Source organism: Vombatus ursinus, unplaced genomic scaffold (assembly GCF_900497805.2).
Source record: "Vombatus ursinus unplaced genomic scaffold, bare-nosed wombat genome assembly UNPS02010461.1, whole genome shotgun sequence".
Taxonomy (NCBI): Eukaryota; Metazoa; Chordata; class Mammalia; order Diprotodontia; family Vombatidae; genus Vombatus; species Vombatus ursinus.
This window is the reverse complement of record NW_020950239.1, coordinates 11,583,436-11,599,202: the sequence shown is the minus strand read 5'-3', so window position 1 is coordinate 11,599,202 and position 15,767 is coordinate 11,583,436. Positions and strand designations below refer to the sequence as shown.

The 15,767-nt window shown below is 38.3% G+C and overlaps 1 protein-coding gene across 1 annotated transcript in view; it reads right to left on the bottom strand.

Annotated features, from left to right (window-relative positions):
- Positions 1-15,767, bottom strand: part of FRAS1 (Fraser extracellular matrix complex subunit 1) — a 475,354-nt gene that overhangs the window by 434,000 nt on the left and 25,587 nt on the right. The window lies entirely within an intron of this gene.

The following is a 15,767-nucleotide window of genomic DNA, read 5'->3' as shown; positions in this document are numbered from 1 at the left end:
AGGGTGTAGATTTCAGCACATCCCCAAAAACTGTGCTGAGATAAAATAGGATTTACTAAAGAAGACAGTATTAAGGTTTCCATCACTCAACAGTACTGCCATTCTGACTAATAAAGCTAATACTAATGGCATGGCTATTACCAGTCACCCAAGTAATGGGATTTGATGGTATTCCCTTGCTAGTGGAAGAGGGGTTTCATATTAATCATTACAGTGACAAAATTAATAGCAAGTGAGATGGAGGGTGTGCTGGCAAGGTTTAATGAGAAAATAGCTACATCAGCTGCAGCTCCAGTGTGAGCTAGCTTTCTATCTGGAAGCAAATTCCAATCCTGTATTTACAGTAAAAGAGACTCAAGTAAAAGAAATCATGGGAAGAGAAGTTAAAAAAAAACTTGCCAGTTACTCAATAAAAGACTGCATCAGGGCCTCTGATCATTAGATGTACAAATTAATTCCAAAATCTCCTGTTAGGCCTAGAAAGATTAGGACAAATGTCTGTAGTTATTAGTCAGAGGCATCATTTCTATTATTGTATCTCCAAATAAAGCTACTTGTCCTAACTCAGCTAAGATTAGGATAGTGCCAACTGTTCTTTCTCATGCACCAAATAATAAATAAGGTTGTCAAAAACCCGATTTAGAAGTATTAATTTAGCTTAATTAACGTGTTGGATTTGTGTTCCTGTGAAATGAAGTGACTCTTTAAAAAGGGTCTAGATGAGTTAACATCTGCTTGACCCTTTGAAAAGCTTTGCTTAATCTAGTCTCTCTTGGACGTGTAGTTCAGGCCCGTGAGGGGAAAAAAATGAGTTGGGAAGAAAAGGGAAGGGATATTTCTTATCCATAAAACAAGGAAATTAATTTTGCATGCAAAAACCCATTTGCCAAAAGCTATTGTACTAGCTAAAAATTACTGGGGAAGGGATGAATTATCATCCCCCTCCCGTCCTCTCCAAAGAGCTAGTGGGTACAATGACCATTAATAATAGTGATACTGCCAAGGAAAGCTAAGGAGGCTGATTGAACCAATCAATCAACAAACATTTGGGTGTCTACCAGATACCTGAGTTTAAATAAAATCTCCAACACCTCCTAGCTATGTGGCCCAGGGCAAGTCATATTCCCTTTGTTTGCCTCAGTTTCTTCAACTGTAAAATGGGAATAATAACAGTATCTACCTCCCAGGATTGTTGGGAGGAACAAATGAGATAATCTTTATAAAACATTTACCATGGTGCCTGGCACATAGTAGGTGCTATATAAATGCTAGAGATTATTATTACCAAGTGCTAGACTAGATGCAGGGCAGCCAGATGGTACAATGAATAGAGTGCTGGTCCTGGAGTCAGGAAGACTCATGTTCCTGAGTTCAAACCTGGCCTCAGACACTTACTAGATATGACTCGGGGCAAGTCACTTAACTCTGTTTGCCTCAGTTGCCTTATCTGCAAAATAAACCGGAAAAGGAAATAACAAACCACTCTAAAATCTTCGCCAAGAAAACCCCAAACAGGGTACAAAGAGTCAGATACAACTCAAACAACTGAACAACAGAATAGATTCTGTAGATTCAAGGACAAAACTGTCCCTGCCCTCAAGAAAATCGTATTCTACTAGGAGACACCACCATCAATCAACAAGGATGTATTAAGTGTCTCCTACATGCCAAGCACAGTTGTGCTAGCTCTTAGGAATAGAAAGACAAAAATTTAAATAATCAATTCTCTCTGGAGTTTGCATTCTAATAGGGTTAACAAGTAAATACATAAGTGTAGGTAGAATAAACATTAAGAGAAAAAACAGAAGAAAGTTAATGAAGGGGGAGCACTACAAATTGGGGAGACCAAGATTGGCTTCATGTAGAAGGTGGAACTTGGGCTGAACCTCGAAAGAAAAGACAGAGTCTAGGAGGCAAAGGTAAGAAGAGAGTTTAATCCAGGCATGGAGGATGGGCAGTACAAAGACATGGATATGATGGATGGAAGGTCACATGTGAAGAATACAGAGTAGGCTAGACTCACTCAGTTCGCAGAACACGATAAGGGGAGTAACGTTCAACGAGACTGGAAATAGACATTGGAGCCAAGGGAAGGGCTTCGAAAGCCAAAGAGAGGAGTTTAATTTGATCCTATGGACAACAGAAAATCACTGGAGTTTATAGAGTAGGAGAAAGTTCTGGCCTCTGCTTGACTTAGGCTGTCCACCTGTAGTTTAAATTCAATATTAAAATGAAACGAGACACTTAGGACATTCAACAGTGAAAGGAAAGAGGTTTACATACTCGTGGTAGGAGAAGGATATTCAACAGGGATGTACACTGAGGACATCTCAATTTGAACAAAGTTTGCCTACCTCTAAGCTGCCCATGGTGGTCTACAAGTCAAGCATCAAAGAGTGTCTGTTTTGTACTCAGGCAACCAAGAAGTGATCTCAAAGGCATGGGGACCAGAGATGGAGTATCTTGTATGAGGAACAAAGACATGGGAAGTTGGCTGCAACACGGAGTGTAGGAAGAAGAAGAATGTCCAAAAAGGCTAGAAATATAAGCTGGGGCCAGGTTATGCTGAGCCTGAAACACTAAACAGAGGAGTTTTTCCTTTATCCTACAGAAAAGAGAAAGCCAGTGACACTGATAGATTAGGGGAGTGACACGGTCAGACAGGAGTTTGAGGAAAATTACAACAGGGTAATTTTTTTCTAGCAGATGGACTAGAATACTGAGAGATGAGGCAGGAAGACCAATTAGGCCAGTGTTGCGAAATGTAATGAAAGCCTAAACTAAGGTGGTAGTTCAAAGCAAATGACAGTAATGAGACAACATACCAAAACTTTTAGGATGTTGCCAAAGCAGTCCTGAGGGGAAATTTTATATCTCCAAACACTTCCATCAACAACAAAAAAAAAAAAAAGAGAGAGAGAAAGAACTGCTTACGAATTGGGCATATAATAAAATAAAAAAACTAGAGAACTAAAAAATTTTAAAACAATTAAATATCAAAACCAACATTTTGAAAATCAATTAGACAAAATAAAAGCAAAAATAGCTCTAATTAAGAGATAATCAGGGAAACTATATTTTGCTGAAAGGTACCATAGACAATGAAGTAATACACAAAAAATTTACAGAAAATTTATCTAATAAAGACCTCATTTCTCAGAGTTATACCGAGTATAGAATTACATCAAATTAATAAAAAAAAATAGTCATTTACCAATTGATAGTCAAAAGATATGAACAGGCAGTTTTAGAAGAAGAAATCAAAGCTATCTATATTCATACCAAAATGCTTTAAATAGCTATCGATTAGAGAAATTCAAATTAAAACACCCCTTACCTATTAGGCTGGCTAATATGACAGAAAAGAAAATGTCAAATGCTAGCAGACATGTGGTAAAACAGGAACATGAATGCGTTGCTGGTGAAGTTGTGAACTGGTCCAACCATTCTGAGAACAATTTGGAACTATGCCCGAAGTGCTATAGGAATGTGCTTACCCTTTGACCTAACAATAGCACTACTAGGTCTGCATCCTAACGAGATCAAAGAAAAAGAAAAGGACTTATATGTACAAAAAAAATATACAGCAGCTCTTTTTGTGGTGGCAAAGATTTGAAATTGAGGGGATGCCCATCAATTGGGAAATGGCTGAACAAGTTATGGTATATGATTGTGATGGAATAAGAAATGACAAAAGGGACGGTTTCAGAAAAACCTGGGAAGACCTCTATGAATTGATGCAGAATGAAGTATGCAGAAGCAGGAAATCATCATGCACAATAACGTCAATATTGAAACAACGATCAACTGTGAAAGACTTGACTACTCTGATAAATGCAATAATCCATGAATTTCAAAGGATTCATGACGAAAAATGCTATCCACCTCCAGAGAGAGAATTGATGAACTTTGAGTGCAAATTAAAGTACAATTTTTTCACTTTATTTTTCTTGCTTTTTTTGTGACACAGCTAATATATATATGTGTTTGTGTACATAATATGTGTATGTATGTATATATAATAATTTTATTATATATTTATATGTATATAAATATATTTGTTTTATTATATATAAAATTATTATATAATATATATTTTTATAATAATATATAGCATGATTTCGCATATATAATTGATAGCATATTGCCTGCCTTCTCAACAGGGGGAGGGGCTGGAAGGAAAGAGAAAATTTGGAACTCAAATTTTTGTTTCACAAAAAAAGAATGTTAAAAATAAATAATAAATTTTAAATAATTTTTTTAAAAAAGAAAATCAATTAGATTAAGAAAAATTATAGAAAAAAAATCACTGAATAAGAAACTAGAAGCTGGCATTTTGAAGGAAAAAATTACCAGCAATAGAAATGAAAAAAGGAAAAATCACAAGAAAGAAAGAAAAAATGAAGATTCTTAGAAATTATTTTGTCTAAATATGTGCAGGCAAAACTGACAATTTAAATGAAACGAATAAACGTCTACCCAAATACTCTAATTGACAGAATAAGAAATAGCTATTATAAATAACTCAATCTCAGAAAAAAGAAAGTTAACAAGTCAGGTATGAACCTGATGAATTTACCAAAGAAAAACCTAGTCATTCAAGAGTCAGGGAACAAGCATTTATTAAGCACTAACTGATAGCCAGCCACTATGCTAAGCACTGGGAATACAAGCAAAAAAGAATGGCAGCCCCTGCTCTTAAGGACCTTACATTCAAATGAAGGTACATAAAACAAAGCTAAAGGGGGTGGGGGGAGGGATTTGAAGAACATCTAATTCCAGTATCACATAAACTGCAAAAGAGAAAAGAAGGAATGTACCCAGTTCTTTCTATGATATAAATATAGTTTTTATACCTAAATGGCAGAGAGACAACTCAGAGAAAACTATAAACCAAAATCCCTAATGAATATTGAAGCAAAAGTTTTAAATAATACATTAGCAAAGATTTGGTTCTTGGGTCACAGTTGGCTGAACCCTGCCCTAATACATCAGAAAGATTTTACATGGGGCAGCTAGGTGGCACAGTGGCTAGAGCACCGGCCCTGAAGTCACATTTGAACTCAGGTCCTCCTGACCTCAGGCCAAACACTTGGCACTTACTAGCTGTGTGACCCTAGGCAACTCACTTAACCCCAATTGCCTTAAAAAAAAAAAAAAAGATTTTACATTCTAAACAAGCAGTACTTATACCAGAAATGCAAAATTGATTTAAAAAGGAAAACTTATGTAGTCATTATTAAGAATAACCAATATCAAAAAAATCTGATTACAATAATAATTGCTAGCAAAAGCACTTTCTGTGGCACTGGGTTAAGTGCTGTATAATTATTATCGTGTTTGATCTTTACAACAACCCTGGAGGGTAGGTGCTATTATTACCTCCATTTTACAGTTGAGGAAACTGAGGCAAACAGAGGCTAAGTGACTTCTTCAGGGTCACACAGCTAGTAAGTGACTGAGACAGACTTTTAACTCCAGGTTCCACTCTATCCATTGTACCACCTCCATGCTCTTAACTAAATAGCACTCTCAATTTCAAGTAAAAACACCTAAAAAGCACAAGAATAGAACCTTCCTTAATGTAATAAATACTAGTTACCTAAAATGAGAGCCAGCATTACATTTAATGGAGATAAAAATAACGGCTTTTCAATAAATTAGAGATAAAGCAAAATTTTCATTATCACTCCTACTATTTGACATAGAACTATAAATGCTAGCTACAGAAAATAAGACAAGAAAAAAATGAGGGAATAAATATAGACAAAAAGGAAGCAAAATTATCACTTTTGCAGAATATATAATAATATTATTATGTACTGATTACATATATATATAATATTGAGATATATATATATATATATACAGACACACCATGGGGTCACGAAGAGTTGTACACGATTAAGCAGCTGAACATATACATACATATATTTATAAATATATATATACATGTACACACCTATAAAATATGGTCTACTTAAAGAATCCTAAAGGAGGGGTCAGCCTATGCCTGTTTTTGTACTACTTGCTGAGCCAAGAATGGTTTTTAGATTTTTTTTTTTTAGGCAATTGGGATTAAGTGACTTGCCCAAGGTCACACAGCTAGTGTCAAGTGTTTGGTCTGAGGCCGGATTTGAACTCAGGTCCTCCTGACTTCATGGCCGGTGCTCTATCCACTGTGCAACCTAGCTGCCCCTGGTTTTTAGATTTAAAAGTGTGAAAACTATTCTTACACACAGGCCAGGCCAGATTTGGTCCTCTGGCTACTGTTTGCTGACCCCTGCCCTAAAGAGTCACTAAAAAATTAATTGAAATAATTCCTTATCAAAGCAGCAGGATGTAAATTCCGCTATCCATACAAATTGTCAGCATTTCTGTATATAACAAAACTCAGAAGGAAGAGATACAAAAAAAATCCCTTTTGAAATAACTATAGACTGTATAAAATATTTAGTAGACTACATACCAAGCCACACATAAGAATTATATAAATAAAACTACCAAACACTCTTTACAGTAAGCCATACATAAAGAAGAGGGAGATACTAACTGTTAATGGTTGCTCTGTGCCAATATAGTCAAAATGACAATAATACCTAAACTAATTTACTTATTCAGTGCCATACCAATCAAACTACCAAAGAATTATTTTATAGAGCTAGAAAAAATAATAATAAATTCACATGGAAGAAAAAATGGTCAGCATTCAAGAGAAATAATGAAAAAAAAAGTGGGAAGGAAGGGAGCTTGGCAGTACCAGATTTCAAACTATATACAATGTAAAAAGTAATCATCAAAACAATTTAGCACTGGTTAAAAGAGAGGTTGATCGGTAGGAAAGATTAGATGTACAACACAAAGAAGCAAACAAACCAATTAACCTAATGTTTGATGAGTTACAAGTCCCCAAGCTACTGGAGCAAGGCAGTGGCAAATTATTTGACAAAATTACTGAGAAATCTGGAAAGCAGTTGGGCAAAAACTAGGTTTAGACCAACATATCACACCACATACCACCATAAGCACTGATGTATGCATGAACTTGCTATAAAAGGTCATACACATACAGGAGTGTTAGCTCCTTGACTTACACAGTGCCCCATGCTAAGCATAGCATAGTGCCTGGCACACGGTTGATGCTTAACAAATGTTTATTGATTATTGATTGACTGATTGACTTTGCAGCCTCAGAAAACTGCCTACCTAGCAAAATGCCTTGCACATAATAGGAGTTTACTAAATGTTTTACAGAAATAAGTCTATTTGGCTTGTGTTACCGATTTTATTTAGATTTTGCCTCATGTATTACTTTCAGCCTTTTCTGTAACCAAGTTGTTTATCAGGAAAGTAAAACCTCCCTCTTAAGAATGGTATCTGTCATCCTAACTTGGAGAATTAGTTAATTTGTGGAAGTGTTTTCTAAAGTACACACTCAAGGTGATAAGGATCTTGACCAACATTCACAAAATAAATCAGATTAGTCTACGGGTATGTAGAGTTCATTCATTTAATATTTAGTGGCAATTTGATAACCAAAGAAATCAGCCATTAACACACTCTGGTTACAACTCGTTTGACAGATTCTGGGAGCTCGGCTTCCTTACTGCATTTTTTTCCACATACCAAGTGAGAAACTGTGATGGGGCTTCTCTGGTGCTAAAGCTTCTTTTCTTTAACAAAATCACTCAAGTCTGGCAGTTGAGTAGGCCTCACTTTTTCAAAATGTCAACAGAGAGGCACATTCAACTGTTTTGCTCAAATGAGATAACCTACGTAAAGTGCTTTGCAAACCTTAAATCACTATATAAATGCTGCTATCATCATCATCATCATCATCATTTCCATTACTATCATCATGTAGAGGAAGCTAAAATGTATTTCATTGACACTGGCCCTTTGCCCCAGAAGTTGGATGGTACAGAAAGCTTTGGAAGGACCAAGAGTGACGTTAACAGCAGATCATCAACATGTTAATAAAATAAGTTTACATTCATTACATTTGAGGATGACGACTGTGATGGAAAATATAAGTAGTCAGGGACTGAAGTTGCTTAAAGGTGTATTTTTTCCTTTTGCTTTTAAGAAATGTTACGGTCAACTCAAGAGAAAGGAAGAGGCATTTATATACCGCCAAGCAATGCTCTGCTTTCTGTTTCCATGGAGATCTTCCTCCATCTTGTTAGGCATTTGACCTTTGTCATCCATGCTGTTAAAATCTACTTTATCACTCAACCAATAAACATTTATTAAGCACCTCCGTCAGGCACTGTGCTAGGGATACAAAAAGAGGCAAAAGATGGCCCCTGCCCTCAAGGAATTTACAATCTAATCTAACCTCAGGCACTCCCTCTTCCTCTTCCTGCAACTACTTATCTTCCAAATCAGACTCCTTGCTTGGTAGATCAAGAGATAGGTCCAAGGCCAGAAATTCGTGGTCCTAAGGCTTTTCCAGGAGCTGTTCATTTTCTTCACATGTAACCCAAAAGCCAATTATGATTCTTAATATCTTAGGCTCACCAAGGAACTAGTATACTGACGTGTTCTTGGTTAGGTGGTATGAAAACAAAGCATATCATTAAAAACAACCAAGTAAAACTTCATACTAACAAAAATAAAAGGGTGGTAGTCCATGCAGATAATTGCACTGGCATTCATAAAATGTTAAAAGACTTAGCGCCATATCAAACTACCAAAGGATTCTTTTATAGAGCTAGAAAAAATAATAATAAATTCATATGGAAGGACAAATGGTCAGGATTCAGGAGGAAGGACCCCAGGATATTGGGTACATATGCCGGGGAAAATTTACAAAGGGTGTAGACAAAAGTCCTCATAGAATGGGACAGGCACAATGTACTATAGGACAAAGTACTCTCATCAGTGAGATCACAGATCCATCAGCCAATCAGTTAATAAGCATTTATTAAGAACCTACTATGTGCCGAGCACAATGCTAAAGAAACAAAGGCAAAAGATGATCCCTAAGTTGAGTATTTAAAACAGCCCCTAAAATTACATTTTTTATTATTAAAAGAACTTCTTGAGAAAAAGGCAAAAAGAGAATGTCTGACTATACTGGAAAAAGTATACTCCATCTTTGTCATTATTAGAAATAGAAATTAAAAATAATTAGAAATAAACCCAAAATAACCCTCTTCAGACCAAATTCAAGAAGAAAGACAAATCTGAGGAAAGAAATACAGGCAGTCCCCAGCTTACACAAGGCCCCTTCTTTCCTAGAAACCCTCCCTCATCCTGCCCACCCACTCACTTTTCTGTGATGCAGTCATCCATGTCAGGAGGGTTGTCGTGAAAAAAATCTTAGCACTTCTGGAAAATCTACAGAAATATGCTGAAGATGATGGAACCCTTTGGCAGACAGGCCAGGCCTACTTCTCCTAGCAAGAATGATGTTGTCTGGGGTTTATGGGAACATGAGGGCCTAGGGTATAAGAGGCAAGAGCTACCAGAAAGGAGGCATAGGCCTTGCGTCAAACTTTGCCTATTTTGAAATTTGTTTTAATCTAATTCTAAAAGCTAGGTGGGACAGTGGATAGAGCACCGGGCTGGGAACCAGGAAGACTTATCCTCTTGAGTTAAAATCCAGCCTCAGACTTTGGATAAGTCACTTAAGCTTGTTTGCCTCAGTTTCCTTATCTGTAAAAATGAGCTGGAGAAGGAAATATCTTTGCCAAGAAAACCCCAAATGGGGTAACAGAACTGAATAAAAAAAATTCTAAAAAGGGGGTAGAGGGAACCCTCCTCCTTTTCATCCTATCAGGTTGCGGGCTCATCAAAGACACTGCGGAAACCAAGTCAAAAATGAAAACCCAAGCTTACCTTTAAGGACCACAACTCATCTGCATCTCTTCTACTATCTCTTGTTACAAGAGAAGAGCTATCTTTAGGGCTCTGTAGAGGTCAGAGGCCTTAGACAAGGATAGTGTTGGGGCTAGGTTATAAATTCTTGGATGCCGCCACGGGCTCCACATATTCTGATAAACTATCAATGAAAAAGACTGTCTGTGACGCTGGGTAACACATTCCTTGTCTTTAAACGAGACTTTCTCGGCGTCTAACACTTAACCGAGGAGAGCCTTACTGGTTCATTTAAGGGTATATGATTTCTCTTTGGAAATGCTTCAACACTTTTATAATTCAAAATAAAAAGGGGGAAATAAAAGGTGGGGCTTTTTCTGCTCAATTAGACAGACTTTATACAAGTTGCTTTATTTACAGATATTCCCACAGAATGATAATTAGGAAAAATGCTTCTTCTACATGTTTGCTCCTGCCAAATACATGCTACAAGATGAGATTCGTGCCTAGGCCCTCCCTTCGAGAAGGAAGCTAGTTAAGCTAATACAGGTTTGCCTGCAAATCAAAGAAATTCATTTAATCAAATTGTTTTGGGGCTAACTTGCAGCTGGCAAATAAATGATCAGCCTGTTAATTGCACTTGGGAAATCTTCTGGCAAAACATCACACTCCCAAAACTGACAATGATGGACATCAGATGTCGTTTCATTAGGATGAGCAGGAAGAAAAAAAAATCCACAATTACATGAGTTTACAATTCCGTTACAAAGAAGCATCATTTACCAGTAAGTCAATTCAACAAGCATTTATTAAGCACTTGCTAACAAATGCTAAGAGCTACAGATACAAAGAAAGGTAAAAACGTGGACCTCAGCCCCCAAAGAGTTCATAGTGTAATGAGAGGGATAATAGGCAAATAACTATTTACAAAAAAGAGATCTATAGTGAAAACGTAAGGTAGCTTAGGAGGGAAGGCGCTAGGAAGGGAGAGGGGAAGGAGATTGGAAAGGCCCCGCTGAAATAGGTGGAATTTGAGTTTAGTCTTGAACAGGGGTGGGGAACCTCTAGGGGCCCTCTAGGTCCTCAAGTGTGGCCCTCTGACTGAATTCAAGTTTGGATTCCCCACCCAGAAAAGCTTCCTTTTTTGACTAAAGTGAGAGAATGGAGGATATTCTTGGAATGGGGGATGGCCAAAGGTCCAGATTTGGGAAATGGAGTGTATATATAGTGCATGAACAAGTCATTGGACTGTAGATCTGAGGAAGGGAGTAAAGTGGAGGGAGACTAGAAAGGTAGGTATGGGAAGACTCATAGTCAGCTAGCAACACTTCCCGAATCTAGCCTCTTTCCCCCAACCCACCACACGGGGTAGATACCCCGGCCTCTCCTCCTTCCCTCCTTCCATTGGGATGAGCTTTCCCCAAAAGGAGACAAAGCTGTCCTTGGGAAGCTGCTTCCTGGGCACCTAAAGGGATTCAAGTGTCCCAGCCATCCACCATCACAGCCCCTCTAATTTGGTGGATGTCTGAAGATCCTAGGAGTCATCACGCCCTTCCATAGCCTGCCCTTGTGACCAACCGGTCACATTCCTCTCCAGGCTGCAGCACTCCATGCCCTAGAAACCTCTTCATCTTCAAGACTCAGTAAAACCCTGGGACTCACCCAATGGAAGGCCCATACTCCCTGGGCCCTCCTAAACTCAGGACTCTCTCTGCCCTCCCCTCACACTAGGAACCTTCAAAACCTCCCACTGTCAGCTTCCTTTGATGCATCCTCTTTCTCCATTAGAATGTAAGCTCCTGGTAAGCAGGGCAGTCATTCTTTCTACTTGTAGTTGTACTCCCAAGGCTAAGCACAGTGCCTAGCACAAAGTAAGCACTCAAGAAATATTTGCCTGACTGACAGGTTTCCATATGGATGGGGAGGGGGCCGTGTCCTAATAAGCTACATAGCCTTACTTTGTGGAGACAAAGAAAATCTTGTGTTAACGGTTCACTAACTTATGAATGCCTTGTGTCATCACTCCAAGATGGAAGCTGATCTAAGAGTACTGGCATTCAAACTGCCTCTGCCAAGAGGAAGGTGCCAGCTTGGAGAGGGCTTTCAAGGCCAAACAGCACATTTTCTCTCTGACCTTGGAGGTAACAGAGAAGCGCTAGTGTTTACTGAGTCAGGGAAGTTGTGAAAGCTGATTGGAAGATGGATTCCAATGGGGAGAGATTTAAGGCTGGGAGATCAACCTGCTATTGCAATAGTCCAGGGGTGAGGGGACAAGGGGTGGAACCAATGGGACAGCTCTGAATAGAGAGAAAGGGACGTTGTACCCAGAAAAAACGGTAAGACATGAAACCTGATGGCTTTCGTTACAGGTTCATTCCAAGCGTCTTTAATTTGGAAGTACTGACTCAGCTTAGAAGTGGAGTCCAAAATCCAGTACCAGGGAGACTGACCCAGGGTCTAATAAAGAGTGAATGGAGGGAGCTGTGGGGCTCAGGGGGAATTCAGGCCTGAGTCACGGCCGTAAGGGGCAGGGAAGATCTCCGATTCAGAAAGTCTGTCTGTCACTGTGTTAGTAAGGAATATGACTCGTCTGCGCCTTCTTTACTTGCCTGGTAAAAACCGTATCATCACAAAAGAGGAGTTTCTGCAGAATTTTTGGAACATCAGAGGACTAATAATAATAATAATAATAATAATAGTATTTACATAGTGCCAACTACATAAAGTACCACGCTAAGTAATTGACAATTATTGTCTCATTTTATCCTCACAACAAGTCTGGGCGCTATTATCTCCATTTTACAGATAAGGAAACTGAGGCAAACAGTTAAGAAAATGTTCCTTATGGCCTGGAAAGCCCTCCACAAGCTGGCACCTTCCTCCTGGCAAAGGTAACTCGAATGCTAGTACTCTTAGATCAGATTCCATGTTGGAATGATGGCACAAGGCATTCCCAAGGTACTGAACTGTTAGCAGGGTTACACACACTGCTAGTAAGTATCTGAGGCAAGATTTGAGCTCAAGTCAACCTGACTCCAGACCCAGGGTTCTATCCACTGTACTACCTAGCTACCTTGACTTATTAGACAAAGTTGGCATAGGGAGTAGGCTATACCACCATGCTGCTGAATTAATAAAATGAGGAGAATAAAATCTAGTATTTACGTAAACTACTTGCCTAATTGCTCTGCAACAAAACAATTATGTACATAACTAAATACGTGTTGGAATAGCTTAGTGTTAAATTGATTTCAATGGTAAAGTCTACACACACATGCTCATCCCCTAACAATCCAATTCTACAAACATCTTAATAAATCTTAATACCTGGGATGAATTTGTGAAAGGCCTGTGCTTGGGGTGAGAACACAAGGATGAAATTAAAACATTCTTCCAGCCCCAATGGAGCTTATTGCCATCTAAGGGAGCTGGGGGGAGGGATATACACCAATAACTATAATACAATAATGTCTCCCAATTTGTTGTATACATAATAGCCTGGTCACCAGCCCGAAACTAAACAGAGGAAACATTGCTCCCAAGGTGAACATGATAAGCTCCCTGGTTCATCTTTTTAAAAAGTGCTCAGGGTAAACAATTCAGAGTGAATATGTGAAAATAAAACTATGAACTCAAATCGGAAAAGACTGCCTCTTTTTATTTCTCCCAAAACTTTGCTGATTTTGGATGTGAAACTTTGTTCAATTCGCCACATGTTCACATCACTTTCAAGGCCTCCCATCAGGCCACATGCATCCTGACCACTGACCAAAGCCCCAATTTGATTCTAAGCACTTCTGGATGAAGCAACCATATAAAAGTTTTCGGTATCTTCCTCAGAATCTGTAATACAGTAGGTCTTAAATAAATATTTGGTATTAATTGGTATTATCTGTCATAACATTAAGAATCCTGGATTGGAATAAGGGAGCCTGACTTTTATCTTCAACCACTGTTTCTAGAAAGAAGCACTTTAGCAAAGGACTCCATTTGTTTTTTTTTTTTAGGCAACTGGATTTAAGTGACTTGCCCAGGGTCACACAGCTAGTAAGTATCAAGTGTTTGGTCTGAGGCCGGATTTGAACTCAGGTCCTCCTGGCTTCTGGGCCAGTGCTCTATCCACTATGCCACCTAGCTGCCCCAAAGGACTGTTTGAATGGAAGGCTATTCTTAATAATAATAATTTAATAATATATCTATTGGTAAACCACCCAAAAGTCATCGCTCTGACCTCATTATTTTTTCTTCCTGCCTAAAAATATGAATGTTATGTTAAATGAAATGCTTTGAAAATGTAACTAACAACATGAATTTAGGAAATAAGGAATGTTCCTGGATGCATATTTTATTTCTGCAGGAAAAAAAATATTTTGGGCAAATTAAATGCCTTATTTTTCCTCTCACATTCATGTGATATTTATAAATGTCACACTTATTTCCAAGTAACCATCACCAGCCCAAAAAGGGATGAGTTGTTATTTAGATCTCATTTTCATCAAGTATAGCATAATAATAATGCCTATTAAAAATAATCCTTAAAATTCTGCAGTAGCCACTGGAAGAACACCAAAGACCTTTTAAATAGGAAACAAAAACCTTTTAAATAGGAAATTTCAGGAAGCGGAGACTGGGACATCAGAGGGTTTTTTTAATGTTGTCTTCTTAGATTTCCTCTTCATCACTTTTTTGTCTTCAGATGCCAATTCCTTCTCTACCAACAAAGTTAATGGGTACCAGCGGATGGCAGATGACTCCTTAAAAGAGCTTTGAAAGTTGGAAGCCAGCTGTTCAGATCCATCAAAATATCTGCTATTTTTGTTTAAACAGAAATAATTTTTATCTTGGTAACTTAATCCTCGGCTCTACAGAAATCTTCAAATTTTTATGGCCATCAATCAATATTAAATATAATCAGTTGCCACAGCAGAATGACTACTGTTTTTCTTTTTCCGCATAAGCGGCATACCTTAGTAACAGCAGCTGTAAAAATATTTTTTTACTTACTCAATTTATACTTAGTCCTTTCTTGTCTTGACTGCTAGACATGAGGGAGTGACACTCTGCCATTACTGCTTTGTTTGGTTTTTTCATGGTCCGTGCACAGGCATTTTAGGTTAGTACCTGTGGTATTTTTCCATTTTGAAATTACTTTATCATATCGCTAATGTTTTGCAACATATATATATAAGACTCTGCTTTTTAAAAATTGGCTTTCATTTTCTCTGCTGATCCCACAGTCCAACAAGAATGTGACCAAAGGCTGAAGCTAAAGAGATTTTAGGCTGGGTCATTGGCATAGGACAGCAGAACTCATGGGAACCTGAAGAAGTCTCCTGTAACTCACCATCACCTTACGGAAACAATCTAGTCACACAAATACAAAGGAGAGAAACCTGCAAAGTGTCTCCCTCTCTCAGAACTACAACTAATAAGAAAGCATGCTCTTGTAACCACATCTACTGGCTGATGGGTACAGATCACCCAGGACATCAGGAGAAAGGAATTGTGTTCACTTTTCATTGATCCTTAGAGAATCCTCCCCACCTCGAGTAGTCATAAAAATCTTGAGCAAAAGTCATTTGAAATATAGAGTCCCTAACACTCACCTCTCCCCAGAGCCTCCTGGCAGCTACAGGCACTTATGGAACACAAGGCTTACAACCCCACACTGTACTCCAGCATCATGGGACATTACTGAAGGCCCTCCATAAGAGCCATGTAAACCTTGGTCCTCTGTGACTAGAGAATTAAGTATATACACTTTAATTATTCAAAATCAAAGTATTTTTGAAAAAAAATCAAGAGGAACCAAGGCCCCTCCACTGGAGAGATCTCAGACTCTCACTTAGGTGGTGTCTGATGAGATTATCCTTCTCTGGCCAGGAATGCGTTTACAGTATAATTACAGGGTAGGAGATTAAGAGATAATTGATTTGCTCTCCTGG